Below are 7,489 nucleotides of genomic sequence, written 5' to 3'. Positions count from 1 at the left end.
CCTGGGGGGGGGAATAAAAACCGGGCCTTGTCTACTTATAGGACATTCTGGTCACAAGTTTCTCACAATTCCTAGAGCTTCCCAGAAGTGACAAGGGTGGCTCTAGGAATCACCAGAAACCCTGTAAGTAGTTGATTTGAGTTTTAGAATTCACAAAAAAGTAGATACTGGGTAGAAGAAAAGATAGGGTATACAGATAAATACAATATGGATGCAGTTGTGAAATAATGTGTTTGCTCTATACATGCACATAGGGTGGGGGGAGAGGAGCAGAGCTATAAGGGGCGTTGTTTGGGGGCTCAAATAACCTACCAAAGCCATTGATGATTAGGCCTATAGCCTAATAAAGAATGGGAAAATTTATAAGAAGCCACACCCACATTCAGTTCTTAGAAACTAATTATTTTAATGGACAAAGTTATCTTGATCATATTAAAGCCCCACAGATTAACCTGTAAAGGTTGACTCTACACCGTTGCCAAATAATGGAATAAAGACAGGAATGGCAATAACGGGTTTCTTGCACTATGATGAAATATGCATTTCTTTGTTCTTAAAAAGAATGACGATTGTTTATTATGTGGGTAGTGTACAGTTTATTATGCCCTTGGTTCTCGTTTCCGTGTTTTAAGTACTTGGCTCTTTGTAAGCGATGTGACACCTAAGTTCAACCTTGTCGCTGAGGAACCTTAACCAGTTTTTGGAACAAAGTGGTGACAGTTTGAGGTTTGGAGAATGGTAGAATGTGGTTAAACGACAAGAATTAAGTGACTATTCACAATAGAACGGCATATATATCTGGCCCTCGCTAACAGTGATCGCAGTGCTATGGGATGGCTGTTCTTTTTGACATGTACATGCTCTCTTCCTGCCTCCGAACTCCCTTTGCTATTAAAGGTGAGTCATGCTGATTCTGCTGAGCCTTTTCTTGTTTCTCCAAGCTCTAATCCAGTAAAACTGATATTGTCCCTCCTATGCCTGATTTTGTTTGCTCTCTCCTTCAGGTACAATTTCTCCAAAGAAAGTCAACGTATGCTATGGGAATTAGTCCAAACCGGCAGCCCATTCCTGATCTCCAAGGATGAAAGCCCTTAAGAGGGCAAAAAGGGGCTGCGCTGGCATTGGGGACTGCTGCGCTGGCACCCGGGCTACTTATGCTGCGCAGAGTGGCCCCAACGCTGGCGGGGAGGCCCGGACGCCGTTCTCCTGGCGCTGCCGCCCAGGGACGCCAGCTGGGCCTTCCGCTGGCATCCCACCAAGAAAAAGCCCCACGCCGGCATCCTGGGAGACATTCCCGGAGCGTGCCGGAGGGCAGAGCTGCCAGTAGGCAGCTTCCTGACCCCTTTCAGCCTGGCACGCCAGTGGGGAGAACTGCGTTGCTGTGTCTGCTTTTTTGCAGGCACAGCCTCACTGTTCTCAATAGGGCAAAATGCCACATTTAAAATTTAAAAAGCTGGTGAAAGGCTTTTTAAAGCCTTTCAGCAGCCAGGAAATGGCTTTGGAGGTGCTGCAGCAGCGCCTCAGCCATGCCGTCCCTGGCCGCCAAAAGGGGAGGAATGGGCTGTTAAGTCTATTTGTTTAGGATATCAGCTGAGTTTACATAGGACCCCATGCAATTAGAACAGTGCGCTGTATGAAGTCAAGGCAAAGATGTCTCTGACATCCGACAAGGACAGTTCTTCTGCTGTCCTTTGTATACTCACATGCCAGCCTTGGGTTTAGAAAGGAAACAGACTGCCATTATCTCCATCACTTGTCGTCAATGCCCCTTTGCACCTGAACATCATCCAGGTAGGGCAATCCCTATGAAAGAGACTAGATGGGGAGGGATCAGACACTGAGAAGGAAGTGTCCCAATGAGCCGCCTGTTCTGACCCCATTAAATCTCTGGTCTGCTGATCGAATTAGCTGATACATGTACTGGGTAGTGTAGTGTTCTCTGACGTGCTAAATCTAATTCAAAAATAAGTCCCATGTGGAAGACCCACCCCTGCCCTGACCCACAGGGCCACATCCCCTACTTAATTCAATGGTGAGGCAGCTCTGAGCATCGCTCCACTGTAATGTCCGGAAGCTCCATGCATACAGCAGCACCCTCACGCCCATGTTGAATTTCTGGATCAAGGGCATGAGAACTAAACTATATGTCACATGCAAACATAACTTGCAATGAAAAGCAGCTTCTGGAGGGGATGACCCTAACAACTTTTTCCTGGGTGGTGGAAAGTGGCATCAAGTTGCAGCCAAATTATGGCAACTGCATAGGGTTTTCAAGGGAAGAGATGAACAAAGGTGGTTTGCTATTGGATGCCTCTGTGTATCAAACCTGGACTTCCTTGGTGGTATCTCATCGAAGTACTAACCAGGGCTGACCCTGCTTAGCTCCTGAGATCTGCCTAGATCAGGCTAGCCTTGGCCATAAGCCCTAATTTAATCAACACAATTGACTAAAAATGCTTAGGATTGCTCCCTAAGAATGCAGAGGTATCCGGCGGGAAGTGAATGCTTAATCCTGTCTCCATCTGCTACTTTTCCATTGCTCTCCACCAAGGGACAGAATCTAAATAGTGAACTTGTGATTTGTCTCTGGAACACTGTTGCTTCTCTGCTGTAAATCACCCCCTCTCAGAACTGCTTTACACTACAAGAAGGAACCACCTAGCCTTAAGTACACACTTCTGGGGGTAAAATATATTTTGGCTATGGGTTTCAGTTGCAATTACTCTTCTTGCTACTGCTGACAAACACCACCATTCTGGAACTCTGTATGTGGTTCTACCAGCACTAGGTGGTGCTGATTCTTTGTGTTTAATGTACAGCATAAATACAAGCACTAAAGGGAAACTCTTCAAGAGAACTGATTGCAAATCCTGATTTGCCCTTTTCTTTTTGTTTCTTGCTCCAACAATTTTCAGTATAAAATGTGTAGAACATCCATTGCCGTCCCAAAAAAACAAATTATGAGGGAATTTGCTAATGAACATCGAATGCTGTGATATGCTACAATCAGATATAATGAATTCCTTCACACAACTAGTATTTATAACAGCAAAATACAAGCCAGCAGATGATGTGTAAAGTGCCGTCAAGTCGCAGTCGACTTATGGGTTTTCAGTTGGGTTTTCAAGGCAAGAGATGTTCAGAGATGGTTTGCTGTTGCCTTCCTCTGCATAGCAACCCTGGTATTCCTTAGTGGTTGCCCATCCAAGAACTAACCAGGGCTGACCCTGCTTAGCTTCTGAAATGTGATGAGATCAGGCGAGCCTGGGTCATCCGGGTCGGGGCCAGCAAATAATACCTCGACAGAAATGCATATTAATTTAGCAGGAGTTAGAGTTGAGTACAGAAAGGCACTTCGAGTCGAGCAGGTTGTCCTTCCTTGGTTTCATTTCTGCTCGATCAATAAGTTCTGCTCGATCATTCCTGGGGGGGGGGGGTCCTCAGCCCAAGTTCTAGAGGGACTGGAGCCTCCCAGCACCCCGGGTCTGGGGTCCATGGCCCTGCTCAATCATTTTTGAAATGAACATGAAGCTGCCTTATACTGAATCAGACCCTTGGTCTATCAAAGTCAGCATTGTCTACTCAGACTGGGTGTCTGGCAGAGGTCTTTCCCATCACCTCCTTGCCTAGTCCCTTTAACTGGAGATGCTGGGGATTAAACCTGGGACCTTCTGCATGCTAAACAGATGCTCTACCACTGAGCCACAGCCCCTCCCCAACATTTCTTTATGAAGCCAACAAACAGAATTGTGTCTTTGTTTCAGCTGCCAGCTGGATTTTGGAGGCACAGCAGCTTCACATACCAGCCCTTGCAGTGTCCCCCTACAGAGTGTCTTCTTCCAGCCAACTGTAATGCCAAAGGCAGCCCTATCTGTTGCTCCACACCAGATCCCATCAATTCTGGAACTGATCTCAGGTAGCCGTAGTTGCCGTTGGTTGAATAAACCCTCACAAAGCCCTATCACCCATGTCCATTGTTTTCTCTCCAGACCTGCATAACCAGAAACTGCGTCCAAGGCAAATTCCAGAGGTCCAGGTGGCACCACTGGGGGATCATCCTGCTCCCACAATGGATGGAAGATGTACCTGCTTACTTGCTTAGCTTAGGCCAGCAAAATGTCATGAACTCACCCAGGCCACGTGCTATCTAAAAACAGAGAAAGCATGCCTTCTGTTCCAAACTATTTCTACGTGCATATCATATCATTTGAGCAATTATGGAGCTTTAATCAATTAATCTCTTACGATGCCATTCCTAAACAGAGTTATAGCATCCTAATGCCATCAAAGTCAATGGATTTAGAAAGGTGTTAATGTGTTAACACTCCCACATTCAGTTTACTAAGATACTACACTTGATCTTAGCCAAAAGGCCGAGAAGAGATGTGGGGGCGATCTGGCTGCGACACCTGTCACCCCGTTGGTCGCCAGGGTTGATTCGGCTGGTCTATGCTTAAATTATTGTAGTGGTTTGCACGTTCTTCCTTTGTGCAATGTTTGTGCATAGTTTGTCTATTAGTTGGTGTGTTTTTGTTTGTTTGTTGTTGCAGTTTCATACTTTTTTTGTACATCGCTTTGGGTCTCTTAGGGGGAGAAACGTTGGCTAAAAAATGCCAGGAAGCATGGAAGGAAGGAAGTTAAAGGGATTAAGCAAGTAGATGACGTTTGAGACCCTGGAGAGCCGCTGCCAGTCTGAGTAGACAACACTGACTTTGATGGACCAAGGGTCAGATTCAGTATAAGGCAGCTTCGGAAGGAAGGAAGGAAGGAAGGAAGGAAGGAAGGAAGGAAGGAAGGAAGGAAGGAAGGAAGGAAGGAAGGAAGGAAGGAAGGAAGGAAGGAAGGAATTACTGAATAAAGTTTAGCTTAATTTAGTTTATTGGATTTTTAACCCACCCTTTCCCAACCGAGGTTGGGCTCAGGCCGGCTTGCATCAGTTAAAATGTAACATTATATAATAAATAAATAATACTAAACTCAGTAACCCATTTTAACAACGCAACTAAGCCACAAATCAACGACGCCTTTAACATTAGTACCAGTAGCGTCATAGCCAAGTGGTAGGGTTGCCTGCTCCGGGAAGGGAAATACCTGGAGATTTTGGGGGCAGAGCCTGAGGAGGGCATGGTTTGGGGAAGAGAGGGACTTCAGTGCCATACAGTCCAGTTGCCAAAGTGGCCATTTTCTCCAGGTGAACTGATCTCTATTGGCTGGAGACCAGTTGTAATAGTGGGAGATCTCCAGCCACCACCTGCAGGTTGGACACCCTACCAGGCGGAAGATAAATCAATATATATAATACAGAAAATTAGGCAGGTAGTGTAGTGAGCGCAGGGAGGCTGGTCATGATGGAACCATCGCTGCCCTCAACCATAGGCCTGGCAGAACGTCTCCATCTTACAAGATAAACTGGCATATTAGCACAGTATTTCCCATGAAGCATCTGACCTGGGTTTATAGCGGAGTGGCTAGCAGCCAAGAGGCAGTACCGAAGCTGGGACTTGGTTCTGCACGCGTTCTATTGTGCTTTTAAGGAAACATCCCTCTTAAGTACATATGTTACATTAACTGGGTACAAATAAGCACAAGCAGACGAGGCTTTGTCCTTCACTTCTTCAGACTTTTGTCATCTTTTCGGAAAACACTTCTAACATTAGTTAATCAGCCTTCTCTTCATCTGACAGGTGCATCTGGTGGATTAAGCAAAGAGAGTTTAATAGGCCAAGGAGTACTTTGGCAAAGGACAGCATTTGTATCAGTTGTCACTCTGTGCCTTGTAAATGAGAGTTTTATTTGTTCAAATAGCAATGAAAAGAAAAGCAGTGGAAAAAATAAGTAGAACAAGCTGCTTCAGTATGTATATAACCAAATTATTATTACCTAGAAGATGGATTTCAATAAATAGTCCTGTTACAACAAGTGTCGTGGCTGTAGCACACTTATTTATTTATTTAAATATTTATACCCTGCTTTGCTCTCCAACAGAGGCCCAAAGGAGCTTGTTCTCTGTCTTCTGTTTTATTCTCACAACAACAAATCTGTAAATTAGGTTAGGCTGAAAGGGAATTTGTACAAGGGCATTCAGCAAGCTTCCATGACAAGTGTGGGTTTTCCAACCTGGATGTCCCAGATCCTAGGACAACCCTATAACCACTAAACCATGCAGTCTCACCAGATAGCATAATACACAGGCCATGACTATTTACCACATTTGTATCTTGGCCTGCCTCTAGAGACCTTGGGCTAGAATATATCATGGTTGTTCCTTTTTAAGCTGTAAGGACTTTGTAAGGTAGAATCACACTGAGAAATAGTGACTGGCCTAAAGGAAACTGCGAGCTTTGCAGCTTAGCAATTATTAGAATCCTGGTTGGTGTCTACCTTCTGAATCAGTAGCCTGGGCCTGTTTGTTTTTGACCCAACAAGATGAGCATACCAACCAGCTATTAATAGGGCATTACCTCTTGTTTTTCTGTAACCTGCCCACAACTGCAAAAGCAAATAGAGTAACTTGTTAGGTACAGTGGCTGTACATCCTCTTTTTCAGATGACACTTCTCTTTTTTAGGCCTGTTCTATGAAATGTCTGAGTTCTGCTCAGGAAAATCAGCTGAATGGGCTACGAAAGCTAGATTTCTAAGCAGCCACAGCATACCCAAATTTACCAGTGGATGAGAGAAGGGCTGCTAAAGCTAACTAGGTTGCCTGGAGACTGAAAAGAGATCATTTGATCTAACTTTATCTGGAAATTCAGCCTTGATAGCAAGGCCCTTGCTACTGATGGGTATTAATGTTCCTCAGCCTAGGGTTGCCAGGTCCCCCCGACCACCGGCGGGGGATGGGGAGGGGAGGGTTGCTAGATCCAGGTTGAGAAACTCCTGGGGATTTGGGGATGGAGCCTGGGGAGTACAGAGTCCCCATTGGCATACAATGCTATAGAGCCCGCCCTCCAAAGCATCCATTTTCTCCAGGGGAACTGATCTCTGTAGTTTGGAGATGAGGTGTCCTTTCGGGAAGGGTTGCCAACCTCCAGGTGGTGCCTGGAGATCTCCCGCTATTACAACTGATCTCCAGGTGATAGAAATCAGTTCCCCTGGAGAAAATGGCTGCTTTGGCAACTGGACTCTATGGCATTGAAGTCCCTCCCCTCTCCAAGCCCTGCCCTCCTCAGGCTTCACCCCCAAAATCTCCAGGTATTTCCCAACCCAGAGCTGGCAACCCTAATTCTGACGGTCCCACCTGGAGGTTGGCGTCCCTACCTCAGCTGGATAAGATGAAAGAGCACTTCCTGCAAGGAACAAGTTCCAGAGGGATAAAGTAGCCATGATGGTGGCAGACCCATGTTGTTAGAGTGTAGGCTGCTGCTAAGTTACTTTAAAGGAGGAATTTAAAATATGGAAAGTGTCATCAGTATGATGAGTTGAATCTTTACTTGCTTGCCCACATTTCCCCTTTAGAAAGAAAGAAAGAAAGAAAGAAAGAAAGAAAGA

At 45.5% G+C, this 7,489-nt stretch overlaps 1 pseudogene; it reads right to left on the bottom strand.

Moving 5' to 3' along the window:
• Positions 1-4,213: 4,213 nt before the first annotated feature.
• Positions 4,214-4,385, bottom strand: LOC130477201 (U2 spliceosomal RNA; annotated as a pseudogene).
• Positions 4,386-7,489: the final 3,104 nt, after the last annotated feature.

The sequence above is a fragment of the Euleptes europaea genome, chromosome 4 (assembly GCF_029931775.1).
Source record: "Euleptes europaea isolate rEulEur1 chromosome 4, rEulEur1.hap1, whole genome shotgun sequence".
In the NCBI taxonomy this organism is placed as follows: Eukaryota; Metazoa; Chordata; class Lepidosauria; order Squamata; family Sphaerodactylidae; genus Euleptes; species Euleptes europaea.
Note: the sequence above shows the minus strand (reverse complement) of the source record. Positions and strands in the feature narration are given on the sequence as shown.